General features: G+C 42.5%; 1 protein-coding gene across 7 annotated transcripts in view; it reads left to right on the forward strand.

The window, feature by feature from the left end:
• Positions 1 to 12,956, forward strand: part of ANKS1B (ankyrin repeat and sterile alpha motif domain containing 1B) — a 736,839-nt gene that overhangs the window by 449,362 nt on the left and 274,521 nt on the right. Inside the window, exon 1 of one of the 7 annotated variants that reach the window (XM_043545512.1) lies at positions 7,118 to 7,140. The exons of the other annotated variants lie outside the window; for them this stretch is intronic. The gene's annotated coding sequence lies outside the window, so the exon portion shown is untranslated. Of the gene's footprint in view, positions 1 to 7,117; positions 7,141 to 12,956 lie in introns of those variants that run through there. 7 annotated transcript variants of the gene reach the window in all.

Raw genomic sequence — 12,956 nt, forward strand, 5'->3', positions numbered from 1 at the left:
TATTGTAATTGTCACAAATGGACTGCTGCATCTCCATGTATCACAGTGAGTTATCACGATCAACGTTTTAAATCTGATATAACTGAGGATGACAAATTATAGCAAGGCCAGGAAGGACAAGTTTGATAAAAATAAAATGCAGTTATCTTATGATGTGCGCGTGAGTAATACGGTGGGACTTTTCTAGAAGTGACGGGTGGTTTAAGTTTATTACAGACATACTAGTCTCATCTTTATAGTTGAATTCCATTTTTCACTTAAAGCAGGGATTCAACATCTTTGTGTGAAAAATACAGTGTTTTTTACCCAAACTTACAGCACTTACTTCTGAACTAAAGAATATTTTTTCTGAGAATGTACATGTTAATTAGTTTAACTTAAAATTATTTTAAAATGGGTCCTTTAAGGAATTTAGCATTTAATTCAACGTCTTTTCCTTTGTCTCCAATTATCTTAATTATGTAATAATACAGACTCTTCAAAATTAGTTAAAATTAATTGAAATCTTGTGCATAATCTACATTTGAAGAAATTAGGCTGTAATTAAACTAAATCATTAATAATTGTTATAGCTAATTATTGTGATTATATAGGTTACATGTAGGGTTAGATCAACAGTTCAGGTAATTCTTAAGTGAGTCACTGTGACATCAAAAGTAATTAATCATTTCTTTATAGATAATATACATAGAACAATTCTGTTGTTTGTAATGAGGAAGAAGTGTCAACAGTTCTCATTGGTTGATTACTTGGTCCAACTGTCACTGCTGTTTGAAGGTTTCTGGTTGATGATAGTTTGGGCATCTGTCCTTGAAAGGCTCCTGATGGCATTGCTGCCTCAGCTCCTGTGAAGCAACTTTGTGGGGGAAACCCTTAAAGTGCAGACAGATTGGGACTCAGGAGCTACTTGGCTCCTCTCATCCTCCCTTTCACATAATGCTGACCTCACCAACATAGCCTTCTCGAACAATAAATTATCTGCAATTGTAGGGCCAGATTTATTAGTAAACATAGGTTGCTTGGATTTGTTCTACTGGTGAAAAACACCTAGAAAAACAGTTTAATTAGTCAGTGCACGCTGGCTGCTTTGCACAGCATTGTATACAGGTGAAAAGGCCCTGAAAAATATTTTTTTAAAAAACGAATGTTGGTACTACATTTCTTTAAACTGTTAAAAATATTGCCTGGTAACATGTTCTTCAGGTTTCTTGTTTAGTGTTCATGTATGAATTTTTAAGAAATAGGAAATTCCAAGACAGAAAACTACAGTAAGTTGAAGTTAAGGTAGAGAGTATGTATCAGTATTGGTAACTTAAGGGTACAAGAATTACAGATATGTTGTAATTATTCCCAAGCCAAAAAATTACAAAACCAGGAAAGTCCAAGTTAAGATTACACTTAAAAGAAATCCAAACATATTGAGATATAGAATTGTACATTTAAGTCACTTGAAAAACCTTAACCTTCCCGGTAGTGACAGCTTGGAGGAATTTTTTTTGAAAAAATCTGGTGTCTTTATCAATGAATTTAATTTAATTTAGGACCACAAATGTTAAAATGCCTTAATCATAATCAAATGGTTATTGCTTAGCATATTAAATCCATTTTTCCTCCATCCACATTTTACATACATTTCACAACGTGATGCGTATGCATTTATCGTTGCCTCAAGATTTCTTTCTAGAGTTGTAATAGCACTGAGGACATTTTTATAGACTTGTATCAGATGGAACTCTGTTAACAAAGATAGAACAAGAGTAAGACCAAAAAGCTTCTGCAGGTGATCTACACCCATCCACCCAATCGCTATCATCCATCAATTTATATAATTCTTTTTTTAACCCAGTTTTGTTTTGGTCTTCAAAACATCTCCTGGAAACGAGTTCCACAGGTTTACTGTGCATTGTGTGAAGTACTTCCGGCTTCCTGTTAATTGAATTGGGTGACCCCTGGTTCATGTGTTTCCTGAAGCCGTAAATAACACTTCCTTATTCATTTTTTCTCCACACCATTTATGATTTTATAGACCTCTAAAATATCCCAATATCCCAATCCTTTAGTCGTCATCTCTCTTCTAATCTAAAGAGTCCCAGTCTTTTTAATTTCTCCTCATATACAAGCTGTTCCATACTCCTAATTATTGTTGTTGCCCTTCTCTGCACATTTTCCAATTCTAATATATCTTTTTTTGAGATGAGAAGACCAGAAGTACACCCTGTATTCAAGGTGTGAGCATACCATGGATTTATATAGTGGCATTATGATATTTTCTGTCCTATTATCCATCCCTTTCCTAATGGTTCCTAAAGTTCTGTTTCCTTTTTAGACTGCTGCTGCACATTGAATGGATATTTTCAGGGTACTAACCACGATGACTCTGTCTTGAGTGGCAACAGCTAATTGAGACCCCCATCATTTTGTATGTGTAGTTGGTATTATGTTTTCCATTGTGCATTACTTTGCCCTATCAGCATTATATTTCATGTATCATTTGCTTGCCCAGTCACCCAATTTAGTGAGATCCCTTTGCAACTCTTCTCAATCAGCTTTGGACTTAATTATCGTGAGTAATTTAATATCTTCTGCAAATTTTGCCATCTTGTTGTTTGTCCCCTTTTCCAGATCATTTATGAGTATATTGAACAGCACAAGTCCCAATACAGATCCTTGGGGGATCCTGCTATTTACCTCTTTCCATTGTGAAAACTGACCATTTATTCCTACCCTTTGTTTCCTATTTTTTAACCAGTTACTGATCCATGGAAGGACCTTCCCTCTTATACCATAATAGCTTAGTTTGTTTAAGAACTTTTGGTGAGGGACCTCATCAATGGCTTTCTGAAAGTCCAAGTACATTATAGCAACTGGATTACCTTTGTCCACATGTTTGTTGGCGCCCTCAGAGCATTCTAATAAACTGGTGAGGTATGATTTCCCTTTACAAAAGCTGTGTTGGCTGTGCCCCAACATATCCTTTTTATGTATGCATCTGATAATTTTGTTCTTTACTATAGTTTCAACCAATTGCCTGGTACTGAAATTAGGTTTACCATCCTGTAATTGCCAGGATCACCTCTAGAGCCTTTTTTAAAAATAGGTATTACATTAGCTATTTTCCAGTTATCTGGTACAGAGACTGTTTTCAGCAATAGGCTACATACCATAGTTAGTATTTCTGCAATTTCATAGTGGGCATATTGTTGTTTAAAAGGAATCTTGAACCTTTTTATTTTGTGTTTAAAGTGAATAAATACTGTCTACAAACCTAGAAATCTTTTGCTTAGTGTGGATATTAGAGTATCTTTGAGCTGTTTTGTGCATTAAAGATAGGCCATTACTAACAGAGATGGTGCTCTATTGCAACTCTACTGACCTATTCAAAGTAAATTTCTCTTTATAGGGCATATACATATATTATATCCATATATATCATCCCTGGAATAAAGCCATATTTGGAATGGCTATATTAACCATGGGTGGAGAATGTCATAATTGATATATATGGGTCTGTGATGGGGTATATTCAGCCTTTGCAGCTCCTTGTTACGGGCCCACAGTCCTACTACACCCCACCTGCAGAGGAAAAGAGCAGAGAACGAAAGTCCTCCAAGCTTGCCTAGAGGACTCTCCAGAGTGGCCATTTTTGAAACCAGAGAGACCTGGTCCTCCAAGGGATAGAGGGCCTAGCAACAGCCAGTCAGGGCCCTGCTGCCCTGACCTTAGCAGTTCAGTTCCTGGCTGCAAGCAGAGTGACAAGGAAGGGTATGCCTCTCTTGCCAAAGGAACTTGAAGGATAGACAGAGTTTGTTTTCTGGCTGCATTTTGTATAGCTGGGTTTGTAGGGAGAGGGAGGACCTAAGAACCTGAATGCTGAGATGAGGGTGAAACTAAAGGGGCTGGGTAGGAAAATGCCAGGAGAGGAGCCCCTCTGGACCTAGGCTGGTTACTGGAGGCTCCATCATGGTTGGCACCTATCTTCCTATCATGGAGCAGCAGCCCAGAAATACCAAAGAGAAGAGGTTAGGCAGACCCTACTAACAACCTGGTTGTATGTTTTCACTGTGGGAAGCCGGGGCACTTCAGTCGGTCATGTCATGTCGTGGAGTATCATTTCCTAGATTGTGGGATTACAGAACTGTGCAACAGCTTGGATCTCAATTTTGATCTGTGCCATAAGGCATATGTAGCCCAAGTTGAAATCGGGGGGGGGGGGAGGGCACTGTCCAGATTGTGGACTCAAAGTGTTCCCTCACGTTGATTCAAGAGGCCTTGCTCAAACCTAACACCTTTCAATATGACAACAGTGTGAAGGTGACATACGTACATAGAGTTGTCCTCTCCTATCCTACAGGTTAGTTGCAACTGAAGGTCCGTGACCACAAACCAAAAAACCCATACCTTTAATAGATATGCCCTTTGAAAGGATAGGGATCGATATTGTGGGTCCCCTAGAAAAAAGCTGCATGGGGACAATATATTGGTCATAGTGAACTGTGATGCACAATACCTAGAAGCGGTCCCTGTGTGCACATTCTGTAGTGAGGGAACTGCTACAGCTTTTCTTTTGGGTAGGCGCACCCACTGAGATCCTCACAGATCAAAGGATGAACTTTATGTCCTAATTGTGAAGGGAAACATGAGCACTCCTAAAGGTTAAAGCCCTCTAGACGTCCAGAAAGCTTTAATCGAACCGTGAAAAACATGTTAAAAAAATTGTATCTATAGAGAACCCTTGCAATTGGATCCAAGTCCTGACATACTGGTATGAGAAGTGCTGCAGGCATCAACAGGTTTTTCTCCTTTTGATTTACTTTATGGTGGAAAACCCCAGGAAATCCTGCACCTGTTCAAGGGGACGTGGGAGAAGCAGCCTTCCCAAGATCAAAATGAAGTCCAATACGTGGTACAGATGCATGAACACCTAGTTGTTCTTCAAATAATGTCCCTATGGGTACTCCACTCTCAGTGCGCATGCACCCCTTGTGCCTCAGATGAGAGATTTTAGGTAGCAGTGTCCATTCAGCTTGCACCTATGCTCCATGCAGCCCAGTGCTCAGCAGCATGGCTATAGAGAACTGTGCAGGCAAAACACCCTCAGTTCCTTCTCAATTGCCTCAGCCTGAGACAGAGCCTCAAAAGTGTCCAAGTTGCGCTTACTTCAACTGTATTTTTTCTCTTATCTACTAGTCAGTTAGTACGTAGTGTTAGTTTTCCATTTATATATATATATATATATATATATATATATATATATATATATATATATATATATAGTGACAGAGCTCTGTCCTTGCCTCCGTGGGTCCCGCGTTTCCTGGCAGATTTCACTAGCCTCAGAGGCTCACTGTGACCCTCCACATAACCCTTCTTTCTCTAGAGACAAGGGTCACAGTCTACTGAGCCATTTTCATCATAAGCCAGCGAGGGAGGTGAGGAGAAGTTATCCTTCCTTGCACAGTCTCTGTTGTCTCCCAGTCTCAGTGATTAATCAGGGGACAAAGGTGGGGGGGGGGAGCCTGGGCCCACCCTCTACTCCGGGCTCCAGCCCAGGGACCCTAATAGTATCAGCTATGGTAGCTGACCTTTTAGAAACATGACATGTACAATTCCCTGGGCTACTTCCCCCACAGCAGCCCTCACTTCCTCAAGCTCCACTCCACCCTTACCTCAGGGCCTCCTTCCTTGTGCCTGTTATGGTGTGTACTACTCAGCCTCTCCAACAACGCAACTTCCTCCCACAGCTCCTGACATGCACACCCACCTGACTAACTGGGCGGCTTTTAACCAGTTTCAGCCAGTCCCTGATCGGCTTCAGGTGTCCCAATCAACCTAGCATTCTCCCTGCCTTCTGGAAAGTTCTTAATTGGCCCCAGGCATCTTAACTGACCTGGAGCACCTGCCATTTCACTTATCCTGGTACCAGGGATTTGTTTAGCCTGGAGCTAATATATCTGTCTCCCACTACTTTTCTATAGCCATCTGGCCTTGCCCCGTCACAATATATATATATATACTGAGAGAGACATATTAGTTTAGCATAAGGACTGTTGTCCTTTTGTGTCCCTTTTCCCCCTCAGAGGAACTTAAACACTGTGAGGGCATGCCCAGTTCTGATTTTAAGCACTGCCTTTCATGCCAGAAGGTAATACTGGTGAATGATTGACTCCCAATGTGTCCGTTGCCTTGTGGAGTCACATATTTCCCAAAAGTGTAACTTCTGCCTGGCATTAAAATCGAGAGTCAGAAAGAACTGGAAATTTAAGCTTTGTCTCCTGATGACTGAGAGTTTGTGCTGACCGGCTTCTGACCCCAGCCATGGGACGCACCCCAGCCATGGGACCCACCCCATACAACGGTCTCTGAGCAAGTCAATCACCTCAGCTTCCTCAGTGCAGCACTCCCCTAGAGCTTCAAAGAAGAAATCTCTGAAATCTTCTCGAAAGGACTCTCGGAGGTAAGCTTCAAGTTCTCTAGGGAGAGAATCTTCTTAAAGAGACAGTCTCCAGTTCAGATGACCATTTTGGCACTTCCCAATCTTCCACTACGTACTCACAAAGCTGCAGGTTCCTCAGATACTGTGAGCACCAGCAAGCCCAAGGATTCTAAGGGTCCTGGCTCTGCAATATCGAGCAGTAGTCTGGTACTGCGAGACTAGCAATCCAGTGGTACTTGTGCCCAAACCAGAAGGCACAACCAAGTTCTGTGTGGATTTCAGGGGCTTGAATGTGGCCTCAGAATTTGGCACTTATCCCAGGTCCCAAGTTGACAAACTCTTTACCAGCATGGAAAAGCAAGGTATGTTACAACATTGGATTTGACGAAAGGATATTGGCAAATACCCTTTTCAGCTGACTCCTGGGAAAAAACAGCTTTTTCCACCTTTTTAGGGCTGTTCCATTTTATAACCATGCCCTTTGGGTTAAAAGGGACACCAGCAACCTTTCAGCTTCTTATGGACCACGTGCTTCTTCACCCCAGGCAATTTGCAGCTGCCTATCTGGATAATGTGGTAATCTTCAGTGAAGACTGGCAATCACGTGTGAGGCATACAATGTCTGTACTGCATTCACTGAAGGAGGTTGGAGTCATGGCAAACTTGAAGAAATTTAAATTTGGCATCCAGGAGACCTTGGCTGTCTGGTAGGGATTATCATCAGTTTATTCCCCATTTTGCGACATTAGCCACACCATTGACAGATCTTATCAAGACGTCGGTACCGAAAACAGTATTGTGGACCCAGGAATGTTGAGCTATTTTTTTAAAAAAAGGCATTTTGTGTCCATACCTGGTGCTCCAATGTCCAATACCTTTTATTTTACACACCATAGAATTTGGAACAATACTGTCTTAGAACTTTCAAGGGACAGAACATCCAATCCTGTACTTAAGTAGGAAGCTCCAACAATGCAAGACCAAGTATTCCACCATAAAAAGAGAATGCTTGGCCATACGTTGGGCAGTAGTGGCACTATGCTATTACCTCTTGGGAGCCCCATTTGAACTATTCATGGACCACACTCCCTTGAAGTAGATACTGGAGATGAAAAATACCAACTCACGGATTACACAGTGGTAGCTGGCACTTCAACCTTATGTCTTTAAATGATGGTATCGCCCAGGAGTCCAACATGTGATCACAGATTTTTTTTCCCAAACAGGAGTGTGATAAATGAGAGTGGATAGCTCCCTTGTGGGGACACCAAGCCAGCCAGTTAGCTACAAAATCCCTGTTAGTAGCTGTTCTTTACTTGCTTTACCTGTAAAGGGTTAACAAGCCCCCAAGTAAAAGGAAAGGAGTGGGTGCCTGACCAAAAGAGCCAACGGCAGGGCTTGATCTTTTTAACACTGGAAAAAAACTTCCCTTTGTCTGTCTGTTGTGGCTCTCTGGAGAGTGGAAACACAGAGCAGCAATGCTGTAAGCAGCTTTAAGCCAGGTATGGTCATAGATCATCAATTCATACCTCTAACCTACTTATCTGAAACCTCAGATATGTAAGTAAATTAGGTAATGTCTAGAAAGATGCGATTAGGGTTATTTCTTTTATTTCTTATTGGCTTGTGGACTCCTCTGTGCTAACCCCAGATGCTTTTGTTTGCTTGTAACCTTTAAGCTGAACCTCAAGAGAGCTATCTTGATGCTTAATTTTTGTAATTGTTTCTTTTAAGATCTAGAAAAAAGCCTAAGTTCCAAATGTATTTCCTTTCTTTTGGGGTTTAATAAAATTTACCTTTTTAAAGTACAGGATTGGATTTTTGTGTCCCTAAGAGGTTTGTGTATGTTTAATTAGCTGGTGGCAAAGGCTGATTTCCTTTGGGTCTTTTTCCAGCTCTCCCCGGGAAGGTAGGTGAGGGTACCCCACAGGAAGGAATTCCCATGTGTTTCTTCCTGGGTTCTAAAAAGGAGCGGGGGGCTGCTACTAACTACACCAGGGGTTCTCAAACTTCATTGCACCACAACCCCCTTCTGACAACAAAAATCACTACATAACCCCAGGAGGGGGGATGGAAGCCTGAGCCTGCCTGAGCCCTGCTACCCTAGGTGGGGGAGGGCCAAGGCTAGAACCCCACTACCCCAGGTGGGGGGCCCAAAGCCAAAGACCAATGCCTTCAGCTGTAGGCAGGGGACCTGTAACCTGAGCACCGTTGCGCCGGGCTGAAGTTCTCAGGCTTCAGCCCTAGGAGGTGGGGCTTGGGTTTCTGCCTCGGGCCCCAGTAAATCTAAGCCAGCCCTGGTGACCCCGATAAAACGGAGTCTTGACCCACAGTTTGAGAACCACTGTACTACACCCTGCCCAAAGAAGCAGCAAGCTGAGAGGAAAAGAGCAGTGAAGGTGCGTCCTCCAAACTTTTCTAGAGAGGAGTCTCTAGATCAGCCATTTTGGAAACCACAGAGACCTGGTCCTCCCAGGGCTAGAGAATCAGGATCACAAGAAGGGCATTTGGGACCAAAGGTAAGAGCAGGGGCAAACCTGAGTCTGGGAGTAGTGGAGGAGTTCATAGTGAGGTTCCAGGCCAGGGTCAATACCAAGGGTCAGAGTCTGAGTCAGATTTCAGGATCTGACTCAGGAGATGAAGTCCAAATCAAGCTGAGGTCAAAGCCAGGAGTCTGGAAGCAGGAATGATTGTGGCAGCTACAGGAGATCTTCACTGTTGCCTGTTCGCTTCCTGGGATGCCCTTTGCGTTTAGGTAGGGTGGGGAGCCAACCAAGAGCAATGAGGCTGCTGCCTGTCAGACCTCTTGAGACAGGATTTCCCATAGTCTGTCTCCACACTGGGTCATGGGCAATGGAGAGTAAGCTGGTTATGGCTGCCATTGAGTGGCAGCATGGAGACATCTGCTGCCTGGCAGCTGTGTAAGCCTGGGTTCTAGACCTGCTGAGCCTTTTATTGAGAGTGTAGCAACAATTAATCAGGGCCCTGCTGGCCTAAATGAAAGAAGCTGCCTGGCCTTAGCAGGTCAGTTGCTGGCTCGGGCCAAAGGGGTAAAGGAACTTGAAGGATAGCCAGAGTTTGTTTGGCTGCATTCTACATAGTTGGGTATTCAGGAAGAGAGAGGACCTAAGAACCTTAACCCTGAGATAAGGGTTCATTCAGACTTTGTGAATGAGTTCATTCAGACTTTGTGACTTGCTGGAGGGTCAAGCCACTAAAGACCCACCAAAGCCAGTTGGTAGCCTACAGGGGGCATCAGAGGGAGAAAAGGACTGTGAGCATTTAAGAGGTGAGTGCCCTGTTACAAGATCATCCCAAATGAATGCAAGTGAAATATTTATACTACACTGTCATGCCATTTGTTTATTACTTATTTACAGAAACTATTTTAGAATTTGAAGTGGGAATTAATATGATTTTTCATACCTCTCCTTTTGAAAAGCCAGATTCTCCATCACTGACCATATTTAAATCAGGATCAGATGCTTTTCTGAAAGTTGAGCTTCAGGAATTTTGAGGAGAAAGTTTGATGGCCTGTGTTATACTAGATAATAACAATAGTCCCTTCTGGCCTTGGAATCTCTGTACAGAATTGCTATCCAGAATTCATATGCAAGACCTCCCCTTTGTCTTCAAATTCTGATCTGTTATACCTGGGTAATTCCACTGAAGACAATTGGGTTGCACAGGTGTAATTAAGGCATAATTTGAGGCTAGACATGGGACTGCCAAAAATCAGCATTTCAAACCTGATTTGACAGAAAAGCAACCTCATAGGAAAGGCTGTTCTCATAAGATTTCCAGCCCAGGTGCTGATTTAATGTGAATATCCAAGCCTTATGAGGTTCATCCATCACTAATAATGCATATTCAGTGTGTTCATAGAAATACTACACTAAGTCATGAGTAAGTAATGTGTTTGCTTTATTGACGTGTTAGTAGCTTTGCTTGAAACAAGTACTTCCTTCCAACACTGATTCACATGCAAAAAGTGTTTGTGGAAGGAAAACTCAGCATAATATGAAAAATATTTGATAACTACTTAAATTGCAGGGGACTGTAAATAACTAATTTTACAAGTCTTACAATGCCTTAAATGTAATTTTAAAAGAATAATTATCAAACAGGAAATTGCCATCTTGATAGTTTGGTGCAGATTAGGCCTGAAGGAAAAAGTGCACTGTTTGAAAGTTTATTGTAAAGTGAGTTTTATGTTTTTAATCTTTGGATGGTTTATTTAGCAGTGTTTTATCTTAAGTGTTAAATTAACTGAAGAAATATTTTTAAAACGAGTAGACTTTAACTTACAAAAGCTTTAAAGCATGCTGGGCCAGATCCTTAGCTGGTGTAGATCACCATAGTTCTATTAAAGTCAATCACAAGGAAATACATTAAAGGGAATGAGGTTATATTAATGTAGAACTGGAATAAGAGAGATCTAAATCTGGCCCACTACAAGCAGTCTTCGCAGATCTTTCCTACTTCAATTCAAAGCTGAAAGCATTTGCTAAGGACTGTAGAACAGACTTAAGAAACCTACAGCATCAAAGCCTTTGGTGTTTTCATTAAAGGTGGAGCAAATAACAATACCAATAGTTAAGGTTGCTCTCAAGTGATTGCATATGTCTATTCCAGTGTAGATGTGTGCACGTCTTGTGCACAGTTGTCGGATCGCTTTTTCCAAGTAGTACCCACTGGAGCAGCTTGAGCACCCTCTGTTGCCACACACCTCTGCATGCTAGTATAAGGACAGAGCCGCCTTGATACCCCTCAGTTCCTTCTTACAGCCAGTGATGGTTGTTGGAGCACTTCCAGTCCTCTATCGCAAGTTTATTTTCCTCACACTTGTATATAGTCTTTTTGTCGTTTAGTAGTTAGTTAGATATAGAGTATAGTCAGTGTTAGTGATAGGTTTCAGTTTTTAAGTGCTTTTTGGACCAAATTTGATTCTTGGTTCCAAGACTAGGAACGGAGCCATGCCTCACTCTCAGGGTTTCAAGTCCTGCTGGTTGTGTGTCAGACCTATGCCGATCAGTGACCCACACTCTAGCTGCCTAAAATGTTTGGGGGAGTCCCACATCAGTGACAAGTGTTACATTTATAGAGGGTTTAAACCTTGCTCTAAAGAACATAGAGCAGTGAAACTTAAGTGTCCCCTTATGGGGGTGGCACTTTGCCCTCTATCAGAGCCATTTGGCTCAGAGCCATACTCTGAGTGCGGCACCATCAATACTGAGTGCACCTCCTGAGATGTCTTCAGCACCTCATTTGGTGTCCCCAGTACTAAAGAATAGATACAAATCTTCTAAGCACCTGGTACCTTTGGTACGAAGGCCATCTAGAGGCAAGGTTTCTGGGAGGGACTCTGAGGGGAAGTTTTCCCCCAACGAATTGCTCTGCTACAAAGCGGGGGTTCATTGACTCTGGAACCTGTGTGGGGTCTGTTGAGGTCAACCCCTGAAGTTGCTGTATGCCAGACTCATGACCCAATTCCAGTACAGAAAATTGCGGAGGTATATGTTGCTGCCAGAGAATTGTTTAACCTTTTGGTACCAGCATTCTTGGTGGTGCAGGAAGGCTTTCAGTTGGTACCAGCTACTGTAATTTCTACACCAGCTCCACAACAGCATACAGTACCAATGCCACTTTCAGTACCTGAAAGCCTGGAACATTCCACGGGCAAGCCACTGTTAATATCCCCTGGGTTTGGCTCACCTATCTCCTGTCCACATGGGTTCTGCTCCACTGTTATCAGAGTGATCTTTGTCAGTTTCTGAAGTGGGGTCTTTTGTGTCCCATACAGAAGGGAAGCTTACCCTCCATCAGAGTCTTGAGGTCCCTGGCTGTCACAGCAGCCTTGGAGTCCCTGGATGTCACAGCAGTTCTATGTACTGTGTTATACAGGAGGTCAGACTAATGATCACACTGGTTCTTTCTAGCCTTGGAATCTGTATACTATGTATGCCAAGTTTAATTCACTTTTGGGAGTTGAGGGTGCTCTTCAGGCATGTAGATGAGTGGCCTCTTGGCTCCTGGTGGTGGCCACCAGGCAGGCCTGCACGCAGCCCCTCACCTCAATTTGCCTTTTTGGATCCCCAAATAAATGGCACAAGTGGTTTTTCCAGTCCAGTCACAATAACCCTACTTAGAGTCTGATTTATTAACTTTAAGTTCAAAACTAAACTCAAAGGTCTTCCCTCCTTCCTTCAGCTGGGTACAGCTCTAACTCCCCTGTTCTGGTCAGAATCCTTCCTCACTTAGCAGGCTATTCCAAACCCTTCCTAGCTGGAGCAATTTCCCTGGTCTCAGGGTCTTCCCTACATTCTCTGAAGTCTCACTACAACCTCCTGAGTCTCCCACTTGCTGCAATCACCTTTTGCTCTTTATAAGAAATTGCCTGACTCAGATGGAGCTCATTCTGCGATCAGGGTTTGCTTTGCCCCAGCCTCTCCAGTCCAACAGCAAGCCACCCTGTTACAAGGCATTTTACTAACATATTACTAAATAATTCTATCTAACTGCC

Source organism: Chelonia mydas, chromosome 1, assembly GCF_015237465.2.
Source record: "Chelonia mydas isolate rCheMyd1 chromosome 1, rCheMyd1.pri.v2, whole genome shotgun sequence".
Lineage (NCBI taxonomy): Eukaryota > Metazoa > Chordata > Testudines > Cheloniidae > Chelonia > Chelonia mydas.